Source organism: Solea senegalensis, linkage group LG5 (genome assembly GCF_019176455.1).
Source record: "Solea senegalensis isolate Sse05_10M linkage group LG5, IFAPA_SoseM_1, whole genome shotgun sequence".
In the NCBI taxonomy this organism is placed as follows: Eukaryota; Metazoa; Chordata; class Actinopteri; order Pleuronectiformes; family Soleidae; genus Solea; species Solea senegalensis.
Genome location: NC_058025.1, coordinates 13,935,674 through 13,949,977, shown reverse-complemented (window position 1 = coordinate 13,949,977; position 14,304 = coordinate 13,935,674). Strand labels below are relative to the sequence as shown.

The window sequence follows — 14,304 nt, the reverse complement described above, 5'->3', positions numbered from 1 at the left end:
CACGCGTCTGTCTGTGCCAATCTCGGCTTATTAAATCTTAAAAACAGAACACAATGTTTAGTCAGAAGGGATTGTTTTCCTACTTCATGAGCGCGTGCGTCATTTCAAAAACATTTTTCGGCCTCAGTTTGTAAAATGACAAGATGTCAAGTGCCATATGTGGCCGAGTCAAGTTCCCAGCACCGTAACGTTCATGTTTATAGAGCAATAACAGCACTGGCAAAGCAAATTAATCCAAAATTCATGAAGCACATATGAACAGTTAGGAGCGAGTCAGTGAAATGTCTCCTCCTTTTTACAGAAAACCAAGCAAATTTAAAATCATTATACACTTGAAGGGATTCAGGCACATCAACGTTCTATTAACTGTAAAGGTCATCATCAGTATAATGTATATGTATGTAATAATAAGACATACAACCCACATCTGATGCAGGTGAAGCGTTAATACAAGGACTCGTCAATGGTTTCCACCACAACAGATAAAATAAGAGACTATTTGACACTGAAATAATAATATCCAGCACAAACATTTGAACAATAAAGAGTTTGTCACATAACTTCTGTTGGCAGTGACCACTAATTCTTCATCCTTTTTTTCTTCTCACACATTCTTAGACAACAAAGGACAGCCTCGCTGGATGGATTCATCCTCCCCCACCCAACGTCCACCCCTCAACCCCCCCGTCCACGCGGCCGCAGGCTTCATAAATGACTCCAGACGCAAGGACTGTGTCCACCATCTGACAGTGATTAGGACATAGGCCTCAATGAATACGAGTCTCGAGCCTGCACACTCAATTGCTTGAAACGCACCTTTATTTACAGCAAAACCAAACATGCCACCCACAAGTTTGGAGGCAGGAGATGCCAATCAGCAGCCGAGTTATCAACATGGGTTGTTTAAAGACTGGGACGAGCACCAAAGAAAACTGAGAGCGATGCTGCCAACCAAATTGAGAAGTTTAAACAATCGCATGGTAGCTCGCCGTAATGTGTGAGTTTACATTCTGGAACCACAACCACATTATGTCAAAATCTATTTTTTCGATGACGGTCAGAGTATGTACAGCCGCCATAATCGTGTTTTATCTCCCATTTTTATTTCACTTCACACTTCAGATGCATATGCCACTTAGCTCTCAGCAACCATAACCATGAAGTGAACAGGTTAACGCAATGTTTTCATTTTAACCCTTTAAAACGCGTCCGCACAAGCGCACTCTGCATAACTGTAGTTACATGGCGTTTTGTGCTAGCGGAAACATTCCAACGGTTTCTGAGAAGCTGAAAAGTTGCACGTCAAAGCCGCCGCGTGGTTATTACGGTAATTTCACTCGTGCCGTTTCAGGAAGCCGGCGAATCAGCGTCTTTGTCGCCAGAGAGGAGAGAGTGGGAAGAACACCTGTGCATAAGTTTCCATTTTTTGGCCCGTTTTTGGACATTGAGAGACAAAGAAACATTGAGAGACTCAAAAAATGTTATTGTACATATTCGCCATTAACTAGGTGCTTACAAACATGCATATAAGTAGCATACTAGCCCTTTATTAGTAATTATTAAGCACGTATTAAAACCTTAATCAGGAAAAATCTTAATTCATGTCGTAACAGAGGGTTATGTAGAATAAGGTGTTAATATGTGCTTAATAATTACTAATAAAGGGCTAGTATGCTACTTATGCATTTTAGTAAGCACCTAGTTAATGGTGAATATGTGTACCTTAATATAAAGTGCTACCAAAACTTTTTGTTTTTCTTCATTTTAAATTGTTAAAAGAGTATGTTAACATGCAGTAAATTGTAAATAACTGCCAGAAAGTTATTCTGGACAACTGGGCAAAAGAACTTAGTCACAGGTCATTTTCTGGCCCTTTTACATGTAAAATAAGCAAAAAAAATATTTTTATCAATTTATCAATGTACATTATGGGAAATTGCTTTGTGTCCCCACAACATGAGGAATATCTGGGACATCCCCGTCCCTCCCTCACACACACACACACACACATAAAAAAGGTCTCTTTCCCTTTGTCCCTCTCGTCCACCCAGACATCTGATAGTGATTATATAGCATAGCCTCTAAAACACAACTCACTTAACTCTCCACTATTAAGTGACTTGGTAGCACTGATATAATTTGTTCATTGACATGAACAATTACACACACACACACACACACACACACAAAATGGCCCCAGAAGGTTTTCAAACAGGCCAAAAAAAAAAAAGACACTCATTGAAGCAAATGAATGCACACCTCAATCACGACACCGCATGCACCCTCCTTCCAAACCCTTATGCCTGCATTTCAGGCAGGACCCTCATCCTGTCTAACCCCCCCCCCCAAACTCCCTCTATGACCATTCCCCTGGAACAGAACAGTCACGGCTGTGTGCACCGTTGATTAGCTAGAACCTGAACCCGGCGGCAATGAAAAACACCGTTTCCTTTTTTTAGAAAGAGGGAGTCTCTCGACAACTTGGCTTCCTCTGACCTATAAATATGTTATTACTTTAATCACCTTATTTTTTTTTTTTTACCTCTACACACCTAACATTAAGGCACCTTTCAATGCAAGAAGTAACATACCTTTTTCTTATAGTTGACATCAAATTTCAAAAAGAGCTGTGTTGGAAAAAGAAGTGAAGGATTTAAAGGAAGCGACAGACGGATATTTTTTGCATGCAAATGTTGAGGGTTTACGTCAGTAATGAGAACATGTGTGTGGGCGTGTGTTTGTGGGTGATTTGCGTGCATGAGGTTATTTGTTAGGGCTAATTCTTTAATCCCATAACATGTGCTTGAGACCTGCAACAGTTGCCTCTAGGAAGAATTTGTGTACACACACATGCACACGCCAGAAGGAAAAGACACTGCAACTGTTATTTTTAATACGTGTCTGAACAACAGCGCGACACGGGCGAGGTTTGGAGAGCAAACAAGGAAGTGTTTGGCCTTATTAGTCGGTAAGATTTAAAGACAAACAGTGGTGTGTTCTACAGTGTGTGGGATAAATCCAGGTGCTTTGATTTGGCTTAATGAAATCCTTAAAATGGCAGACTCACGGCAGCGGTTTAAACAAACTCTGTCAACCTCTGCTTCTCTATCTGCTGCAGATATAATGAACTACTTAGTGTACTTGTTTATAAATGCTGACCTTTGGTACATGGAGCAGGTCTACACATCTTCTGTGGAAAAAGTGTTGTTTTTCCTTGTTAATTTGGCAGAATACCATCTCCTAAACCAGGGGTCTGCAACCTGTGGCTCTAGGGCCACATGTGACCCTTCAGCTCTTCTGCATTGGCTGTTTTTTTAAATAAAGGTGTTTTAACATTTTGTGTGTCACATCCGATGTCTGACTAAAAACCTCCCCAAACTCGAAATATAAAATATGGGAAGCCATTTGGAGTCCTGTCCAAATTTGGGTCCACATAATTATTTATGAAAGGCAGGTTCTCTCAATTATGAACTACATAAAATGTCTAATATATTTCAAAGTACTTTTAAATTCATTAATTTTCCACAAGCAATGGAAGGCACCTCTGTGTTATATTTCAAAGTATTAATGATATTAATATGATATTATTGCAGGTCCAGATACAAATTTTTTTATTTTCTTACTAAAGACCCCTGCCCTAAACTTTGATTACATATTTATTTTTTTATCCTGAAGGGAGTTCCTAGCATGCATGCCACCCTGTGCCAACCTTTTACCCCCTGTCTGGGGTCTACTGCTGTATCCTGAGTAGGAAAGTCACAAAGAAAACTTGTTAAAAGTAAGAATCAGATTTTATTAGACCAACTGCTCGGTTTGGAACATGAGGTGAATGCTAGGATAATTTTTTTCCCCCGTTTTACAGGAAGTGGAGTGGACACGGTTCAGGGGTTTGAGCTTGTAAAAACACCGCTCCCAGCGCTTCACATTGAATATAAACCAAGTGAGTTTGAGGTGCAGGTTTGTGTGCACACCTGTTTGTCATGAGCGTGAACACAGTAAGCAGCTATCGCTCAATGTTAGATTAGACATGAGGCCAGTTTTGGGCCTTTTTATATCATCAATATCGGCCGATTGATCGAATAATAATCGATGAACAAGTTCATATCTTTACTGTTAAGTGTTTTTCAAGATAAGCAATTTAGTGCATGATGTAATATGATTTAAATGTTATGTTTTATCGGATGGAGAACAGAAATTGGGCAAACATGCAGACCAAAAAAAACAACAATCATCATCGACCATTGGCTGCTCTAATTTCTCAAGATTGATAATGACATCAGTCATAAAAAAGACCTCTATTGAAAGTATATTTATAGCCTTTGTGTGCGAGTGAGCAGCAAAAACGCCTCGAGAAACATGAATATTATCAGTAAAGGATAAAGGGTTTAGAAAACACTGACTATAAATAAATAGACCATATTTATTATAAATACACTCCTGATGAGTGATGCTTCCTCTGCAACAGTGCCAATCTTTCCCATTACTGCTTCAGTGACGCTGACCTCATATGTGGTCATTTAGTTGATGGTGTCGGAACAGACGGTGGCCTGTAAGGGACATTCAGCCCCTCCTGGACTCTAAATTTCCTCATTTTGGATCTGTGTGTCCCCTCATCTGGCACATCTGATTAAGTATTGGGCATCTGGTCGGCACTTTTCCTTTCTTTTTTTTTAAATCCCATAATTAAATCTGCCAAAAAAACAGCCCTATTTCAGTGCCTGGCATAATGTGATGTGCAACTGCACATTTTACATCCTCCTCACATTTCCTCCATCTACTTCCTGTTCCTGGTCCCCAATTAAACATGTTGTTGGCCACTGAGGGAAACTATACATGCAACTACAATATAAATATCCTGTTAGTGTTCATCTCACCAGCATATGTCAGTGATCCACCTATCAATAAGCTGATTCGATACGCTGCAAAGCACAAAGACTCCCAGAGGCCTGCTTCATGTTGCCGTGTTATGAGGATATGTATAAATCTAGTGGGTATAAGAGTGAAGAAACAGCCCCCCTCAAGATTTGATTTCACATGCACCAGATTCACTATCTTAGGGAGGGAAATTTAATTTCGTATCAATCTGATTTAATTACGGCAGAATAATGACTTTGGAAAACACATTGAAGAGCCCGTCATAAATTCATGTCTCATGAGAAGGTGGTGTCTGCACGGGCAATGTGGACGCAATTGTAGCCAGGAGGGAATCGATGATGTGACACAAAGCAGCGCATCTGCGGCAGCGCATGTGCAACTTCCTAGAGAGAGAGGGGAGCGAGAGGAAAGAGTACTGTATGTATGTGGGAGACGACTAAAGAGAACGACCAAGAAAGAGACACAGCTAAAGTATAAAGATTTGCAGATGAGTCCTTAAACATTTAATACAATGGCTCTTTCCACGTAAAGCTATAGTAGGCAATAGCTGCTTACTCCTTGGCAAAAGTACAAGTAATACATTCCCTCTCCTCCCACCTGCGCTCTCAAACCTACACCCCCCAAAACAATCAAAATTGTCTCTTGTAGCTAAACTGTTCATTTTGGATGCAACTTTTTCTGCGACTCTACGGCTGGATCGGTAATGTGATTATTAATTTGAATAATCAAATACTAAATGAATCATCAAATATTTTGATAATCGATTAATGAGTTAGAGGGGTTTTTTTATGAATCAAATCAAACTTTCTGATTATTCAGCTTCTAAAAATGTGAATATTTTCTGATTTATTTTCTCCATATAATAAAGAAATCGTTGACACTGAATCGTTTTTGGTTCATGGACAAAACCAAGACATTAGAGAACATCATGAAGTCCAGGTTTCAAAAACACTGATTAACATTTGTCAACATTGTCTGACAATTTATGGACCAAACGATTATTATTCGATTATGGATCCTTAGTTGCAGCTCTATTTATTATTACTCTGACTAAAAGTCACTAAGGTTGATGTTTTTCAGTGATCCCTCCTCCGTTGCTTCACTAAGTTGGAACTAACACTTTGCAGATGCTGTGATCGTCTTCTTAAGAGGACAGTGTCTCTTGCTTGTGTTCTCCATTTTAACAGCAAAACAACACAACATCACTGTCTTATTTTTCCTTGATGAATACAAAAATGACCCCCACCCCCAGCTGGACTATGTGGTAATTACCTTGGACAGTCTGTTGTGCTTCTAGGCTGTGTGTTTTAAACTTGTGGTGCGCAGACGTAGAAATATGCAGTAAACCATAACTGCTCACGTGCTTTACACAGCTTCTCTTTTAAGACAGGAAGTGGAGGTTCTCCATCACTCAGTCTGACCTTTGACCTCCAGACATTCTTAGAAAATTAATAACTGGCGAGGCAACGACTTGAATGTAGTTTCTCTCTTTGTTGCCCCTCTCTCTGCTTCTCTGTGCACACACAGAAAGGGAAACTGAAAAGTGACACTTGATGCTCTATTAAGAATGACTCAGTCTCCTGAGTAGAACACTTTTTTCCATATTTCATTAAAACTAAATTAAATGCATATTCAAGCCAAGTGAGTGGACGTCTAGACGGAGAGACCAAAAAAAAAGTGAAGTGACTTCCTGAGACCTAACAATGACACTTGCTCTTAGACAAACACTGACCCCGTCACTGGTGGAATGGCACCTCAAAATGAGGCACCATGAAAATTGGGGGTCTCAGTTTAGAGGGGCAGGAGGGATGAAATTGTCTCAAAGTGGATCCAGATGGTTATCTTTCAACCCTTACACAATTTTTTCCCTTTGGTCCCCCCCACTCATCACTCACTGAGCTACAGGCCTGATGATTACTCAGGTTTGGAATGAGCCAAATCAAACACTAGAGGAGTAGTAGTCTAGGACTGGTCTATAAAATACAGAACAGCCCAGCAGTTCACAGCAAACCTTTACCTGTTGATACAGTTGTTCTTATCAACAATACACTGGGTTTTTTTTACTATTGTTATTAGTCACTGAAATGCACAGACAGTGATTATAGGGAAATGAGTTAATGACACAAGAAAATGACAAAGTCAAGTATGGTGATGACATGAAAGGGGCGCACATGCCGAAACAACTAAAAGAAAAGAAACTGAGGAGGAGCGGCTGAGCTGTGTGAATTAAAGAGCAGTGAATGAAAACAGCCAAATCATGAGATCAGACAATGGTTGGTAGTTTATATCATCCTGTCCGTGTAGACGCAAGTCCAAACTGATTCTGTGAGCTATTAGTCAGCCCAGTGTATCATCATTTTAACTTATCTTATACCATCTTCCTTTGCTTCCTAGCTCTCAGCGCAGCGTCACCGACAGCAGCTTTACTTCAGTCACAGTAATTTGCTGATTACCGTGATCTCCTTCTGGGTCCCGGAGCTGCAGTCGGACGGCTGTAACATTTCAAGTATTGTTTCAAAAAAAAAAAGGAGCTGATGCCACATCATTCAAAAGAAAAGAAAAAGCAGAACACTCGGGGAGGAGTGGCTGAACTGTGCGCCCTGTGAGAATTAGAGAGCGCACAGACAGAATAACTCCATCATGAGATCAGGTTGTGTGCTTAAACGTCGGCCCTGAGGGGGGAGCGGCGGGGTGTGATAGAGCTGTACAATCAGATAATAAGACAGTGTGGGTTTTGAAGAGATAAGCGCGGACATAAATATAAACACACCCCATGTAATAAATAAACACACACACTCTTGTGACTTCTGCACTCCCTCCCGCCATAACGCAGTACGTGCACGTTACATCACAGCAGACACACACACGTGCGCGCACGCAGGGATACAACAACCATAAAAAGACACCACATTCCTCAGCATCATCTTACTGTCCCGTGTGCTTTAAAATAGATACCGTGAGCCATCGGGACGAGTCTCGTTTGCCTCGTTCATTGTCTTCCTCGTCACTCATCTGCAGTAACAGCTGCATTTGACGCAGTATAATGCAAGTGTCCTGTCAGACGTTATCTCGTCTCTGCAGCTCACGGACTGCACCAAGTAGAGAAATGGGTCTTTTCAGAAATGGATTAAACAGTGTTCCAATCAAAGACCAATTAGGATTTAAACGTTGCCATGGCTGCTGACCAACAAAAGTATTTCTTTTACCCAATGAAGAATGATCCAAGTCCTGATTCACAGTCTCAGCGTCATGAATACAAGTGAAAACATTAAGGCTTGATGAAATATAGTAACATTTATATATAATTCTGGGAAGGATTACGTGATAAATATCAACCAATATTACGTACACTCAATAATTCATCACTATCCGGCGTGACACTAGTTTTTGTTGATATTACTTTACATAAAGTAGACTTGTTCCTGAAAAACAAAGTAATTATGTATGAAATTTGTGATGGGACAGAACAGAGGAGGTTATTTCCAAGTCAGTAATGACCACTCTTGGTGTTGTGGTAACTATTCCCCCCCAGCTATGACAATATTTTCTTTTCGTGAAATAAACAAATCTGATTTATTGACATATCGTGAGAGTATTGTGCATTGTGTGTATGTGTGTGTGTGTGTGATGTGCAGTGGAAAAAAAGGCATTGTGTGCGTGCCCTCATGTGTCAGTGCAAACTTGTTTTGAACATATCAAAGCAGCACAGGCAATACATCAATTTCCATTAAAGAAGTCCATTTTTAACTCATCCCAGCATCAGAGGACGTCAACAAACCTGATGAAAGCCATGTGTGCAAAAACAAAGATCTCACTCACGCGCCCACGCACGCACACGCATCCATGACCTTGCGTTTGCATCGCTTTTTATTCATTGAATATGTGACTCTGGCATCACACATATAAGGGAATTAATCGTCGTCATAAGAAGAGTGCCGGGACAGAAAACAGTGTGCCGTCAGTACAGTCGTCTATTGGAAAAGACATTGGGACTGCCAAATAAGGTTTTAGTCGACCCTTGTGTGAAGATGAAATATACGAAAGCTATGCGCCCCACCCCAGTGAGATAAAGTGCATCACACCAAGTGAAGAAAATAATAATTAATAATCTCTCTGAAGCATCCCTCGATAAATCTGAGGAATTCCAACATGACATGTGCAGTTAGACATCTGAAGGCCACGTAGACTGTCTGCTCCACAGTGACAGCTCCGCATCCATATGGTGACCTCAAGTGTTGCTTAAGAGATGTTGTCTGTGACTAACATGTGCTTTAATTTATCTGTATTTACTCAGTGTGACTTAACATACATTTTGGGGTGAAAGTATGGCGGTAAATGAAGAAAAAAATGTCTGAAAATTCAATATAAAAAATGCAAACTTCAACCTAAAGCAACGCTACGTATACGCTAAGTATTTTGACCGCAAAAAAGTGAAATGGTCATTGATTTGTTTTTCTAAAACATTAAAGCAGTTGCCATTACAACATGTGATCCAAGCACTTGTGTGTATGTGAAGCCTATTTAACCTAAAGTTCCATTGAAAGGAGTTGAGAAATATCCTCATTTTTTCTTGGCTAAGTGCCCACCAGTGACACTTGGTCCTGTTAGCGTAACTGTTAGCAAAGATGGTGGACAATGTTTACATTTTGGGAATGAGGTCCCGTCCCCCTACGAGTGGGTCTAAAAAGTTTGGAATTAATGTTGCAGTTTCAAGCCTCGGACCAAGAAGTGTCACTGGTGGACAAACTGAGGTTGGGAAGCACAATTTTTCAAAAATACTACCCCTCTAGAAATACAAAGTTAAATGCAAATCAGTTAAGTATTTCTTTAAGTCCATTATTTATGCTATTAAGTATTATTGACTGCAAAACCACACCAGAAAACATAATTTCAAAGTTGTACTGTCAAATAAAAAGTCATATGGGAAATTAATTGGTCATAGCTTAGCAAAAAAAAGCTTTAGGTTTTAATTGAGATTTCTCTATTTCAACATGTTGGTCATTTTTGTGTACCTGGCTCATTATTCACAAAGATGAATTGATTTGAACTAAAGGAGATGACTGCACCCAGTTTCTGGGTGAAACTGAAACACACATAATCAAGGAAAGCACGAACTTGCCCCGAGTACCCGGGGATTAGAACTATTATAATCAAAGTGACAGATTTATTTTACACATTCTACATGCTCATTAAGGGGAAAAAAAACCCTTTAAGGCTGCTTAATATCTCCACTCTGTGCATGTGGAAACACTGCTAAAAAACTATCAGCAATTTCTGCTTCAATCAATCACATTGACACTGTAATTGGAAAAGACCAATCTTTGAAAACAAGACCTTGGGCTAAAGGCTCTTATCTCTTTCTTTCTTTCTGGTTATTTAAATCTGTAGCTAGAAGAATCTGGACATTAGAGATCATCCTCAGGTTCACGTGAACTTGTTTTCACTCTCGATATTGACCTTTGCCGTGCTGTCGTTCTGATTAAGAACATCTCACTGTATTATGTAGAGAGTGTAATCAAATTCAGATGCTTAAACTATTTACATTTTTCTAAGTAAGACAGACAAATTGAGTTTGCGGCTGGCAAATTTGCCGTAGAGCTGGGATTATCTGATCCAGTGTTGATACAGGATGCAGATACTGACATCATTTAGTTTGCAGATATCAGACAAACAACGAAGCCATCCCTATTTTTCTCTTGTCTGACATTTGTGTGAATCACGTACAGCATAATGCATGTTTATTTTTTTATTTTATTTATCCTTTATTTAGCCAGAAAGGTCAGATTGAGATACAAGATCTTTTCTTCCAGGGAGTCCTGGTCAAGATAGCAGCACAAATAGTTATTTCAGATGTAAAACTCACAAGAGAATATAAAAGATAAAAGGAAGTAGTTAAAGAGGAGTAAAACAAAAAAAAGGGAGAGACATAATAAAAGTAAACAAGAGGCTTAGTCCTAAACCCCTCAAAAAAAGCTGTGCAATTACATTTGTCGCATTTGCACAGATATGTATTGTACTTGTTTGAAGCCTATTTAGCCTAAAATTCCACTTAAGTGCATATTCATTTAACCTTTTAACTCTTTAACCCTCTTTTTTGCTTATTTTAACCATAAAAAGGGCCAGAAAATTATCCTGTAAGCCCTTTTGCTATTTTTTCCAGGATTTTGCCTTTCAATATCTGGCAGTTATTTACAATTCACTGCATGTTAAAATGGTGAATTAACAACTCTGCTGAATAAATGCTAATTGATTAAATAATAAATAATGATGATGGCAGATTCTTTAACTATGACCTTTGTGCACACATCTACCATCAGACGACAACACCAACAACTACTGCCTTTCCTATAGCAACAAGGTATTCTGGCTGTCTTTGTTGGCTGCAGCTGCTGTTGAATTAATTCAATAAGAAGTTGTGGGCCACTTGATTTATGAAACTTAATAATGCTACAGAAAGACGGTGATTGCGTGTAGAGGCTGTTCAGTGTCTGACTGGACTTGTTTTTCTGTGCGGCTCACAGGTGGAAAACACATATGTGTGTTACCCAATACAGTTAATAATTTACATTTCGAAAAATAATTTACAATAATTTAATCTTACTTTTTATTTTATATTTACGGATGTGAACTGGTATTGGTCAGTGTTGGTATTGATCCAATATTGGTCAAAAATCATGTCATGAGTCATGTTTGGGTTGTTTATTTCTTCTTTTTGTGCGAATAATATTTGTACAAAGTTGTAGGATTATGTTTTTGAAATGACTCGGCACAAATGTGTTGTCTTAGTTCATAACTGGTCTAAAATGACTGACTGTATGCAGGGTTCGTACAGCTTAAGGCAAGTCAAATTCAAGACTTTTTAAGACTTTTCAAATGCCACTTGGAGTGAAATTTAAGACCAATTTTGCAATAAACAAAACACAACAACGCTGCCTGAAACACATTAGCTAGCCGCAAATTTGCCACTTATTTATATCAACGAAAAAATGACTTTTAGGTCCAGCGCAAAAGTTAGAATAGCTACTTCCCGGTGTTGGTTTCGTGACGTCCTGGTTGGTTCCGTTGTCCTAATCTGTGTGATGTTACTGCAGGAGGCATTTGATAAATAGTTTTTGCCAATTATTTTGAGATTTTAACTTACAAGAAATAATCATAAAAGCCTACTTCTTGACTTTTGAAAGAGGGGTTTAAGACATTTTAGTATTAATTAAGGCCTTGTTTTTAGATTTATGAAGTCAATGCCCTTTAAGACTTTTTAAGGATCCGCAGGAACCCTGTGTATGGGACTAATATCAGTATCAGTAGAGACGTAAGTTTGTGGTATCGGACTAACTGTAACTTTTACATGATGAGTCCTTTCCACTCCTTTATATCAATCATCATTATCTTCTTCAAGAACATCGAACTTCAGATATGAGAATGAAAAATAAAAGTGGATTGATGCGTCTGTAATTGCTCTTTATGGTGTACATGAAAAAAAGTCCAGCAATGTGATCTGAATTTGCAGCATTTTCACATCGGGGCCCCTCGCCACACATCACGAGGAGCCAAACTGTTAGGTGTCTCAGCTGATGTCTCCTACACAGAAAACAGAGGGAGATGTTCTGTTTTCCAGCTTCTGTGTTTAACTCAATTACACAGCCAATTGAAAATGTGGCTTTCTCTCAAGATTTGCGAAGCCAATACGTTGCCTGACCTAAATAAGAGATCGCCGGCGTTCCCACTGAAGCCTCGACGACTGCATGCACTTAACCGCCAGATTGACAGACGAGGAAAGCGGTACAGGCACACTCGCGTACATCTGGACCTACACCTCCTCTCTCCTTCATATCTGCAGAGTGTTTTAATGCGAGGTCTCCCGGCTTTACTGCCCCCAGACCCCTAAGATGAGGTGAGGTAAGATTTGGAGCCACGGCTACATCTGGTTATACATTCACACATGCGTGCTCATGTGCATGCATGCACACACGTACAGATATACCCTTGTCATAACCCAGACCGACAAACACCTGGACCTGGTTACTGGACTCGGAGGGAGAGTTGAATGTTGTGTGCATGCCTGCGTGGGTGTATTTAAGTGGAGTCTATGGGGAATAGTGGGCTGTATAGTCAGTGCTGGAGGCTGTGTTTAGGTTCTCTTTATTTTATTTTTTTCTACTTTCTGATCCCTGGAAGAAAGAGTCGACCTTCACCGAGTCTCAAAACATGAAGGGAGGTCACTGCTACTACAATATTTAGACTGTCGGTCGTTCCAAACACAAGAGGACGGTTTTTACCCTATTTTACAACCCAATATGAAAGTAGTGAAAACATTAGTGCTGAATCTAATATGTGCTTATTAAAGTTCCTTTAATGAAACTTTCTGACAAGGTTTTTGTGTGTGCTTTTAAATTTGAAAATGAAAACTATAACAACTACTAAACGTTTGAGAATCAATTAAATCTACTAACAAATGAGAATTAAAAAGTGTCGTCACTGAGGATGTGATTAGTTTTGTACCTGAAACTCGTAGGACTATTTATGTTATCATTATCATTACATATTTATATACAACTATACAGAAATGAGATGACCATAAATACATACAAACACCTGGACAGTAAGAAATGCTACTGCCATTTAATGTTTGAACATATAGTATAATATCCAAATTATTCTACTTTATTGAGATAATATTGAAACTCTAGCATGTATTCTCTTACTATACTTCTCTGTAAACAATACAGTTTTTATTCATTCTATTTGTTTACTGTTTTGTATACGAAGGGACACAATAAAGTGTTGTTGTTTTTTTAACTGTGCTCATAATAACAAACTCGCAACATCAAACTTTAAGACAGACTATTCCAACTCCTACGACTGTAACTTCTCTCACTCACACGTTATGATTTCTCTCTCTCAGCTTCTTATTCAGTACATTTCTTATAAGAACTGTGACCTGGAGGAAAGGAGAATGTACACATGTCCTCTCGGTTACATTGAAGCGCTGTAAAGTCTCAGCATGAAGCTGCTGCCGCTGCAGTGGCACGTGCAGCAGATTTGTCAACACCTAGCAAACAAACTTTTCGGAGACGTTTAAAAAGCTGACAGTGAAAACGCGACACTTCGCCGGAAAACACGACAGACAGCGTTCGTTTAAAAGTTGACTCACCTCACGGCGCTTTGTTGTCGTTGTCTTCCTGTCGACGGTCGAGAGGAAAAAAGTGTAGCGTTCTGAACTCCGAGTACAGATGTGAGAGAAGTTGGTCTGCTCAGTGGAGCTGCAGTCTCTCCCTCTCTCCCTCTGTGTGTGTGTGTGTGTGTGTGTGTAAGAGAGAGTCAGTGTGAGGGTATGAGGGGTGATTAATGCCACACAGAAAAAGCATTAGCAGTAGAAAACAGTGATTTCTTGGGTTTTCTGCTGCAGCTCTCCGCAAAACACTGGCCCTA

The 14,304-nt window shown here is 39.5% G+C and overlaps 1 protein-coding gene across 1 annotated transcript in view; it reads right to left on the bottom strand.

Moving 5' to 3' along the window:
* Positions 1–14,141, bottom strand: part of bmpr1ba (bone morphogenetic protein receptor, type IBa) — a 66,409-nt gene extending 52,268 nt beyond the window's left edge. The window contains exon 1 of the mRNA XM_044025975.1: positions 14,027–14,141. The gene's annotated coding sequence lies outside the window, so the exon portion shown is untranslated. The remainder of the gene's footprint in view (positions 1–14,026) is intronic.
* Positions 14,142–14,304: the final 163 nt, after the last annotated feature.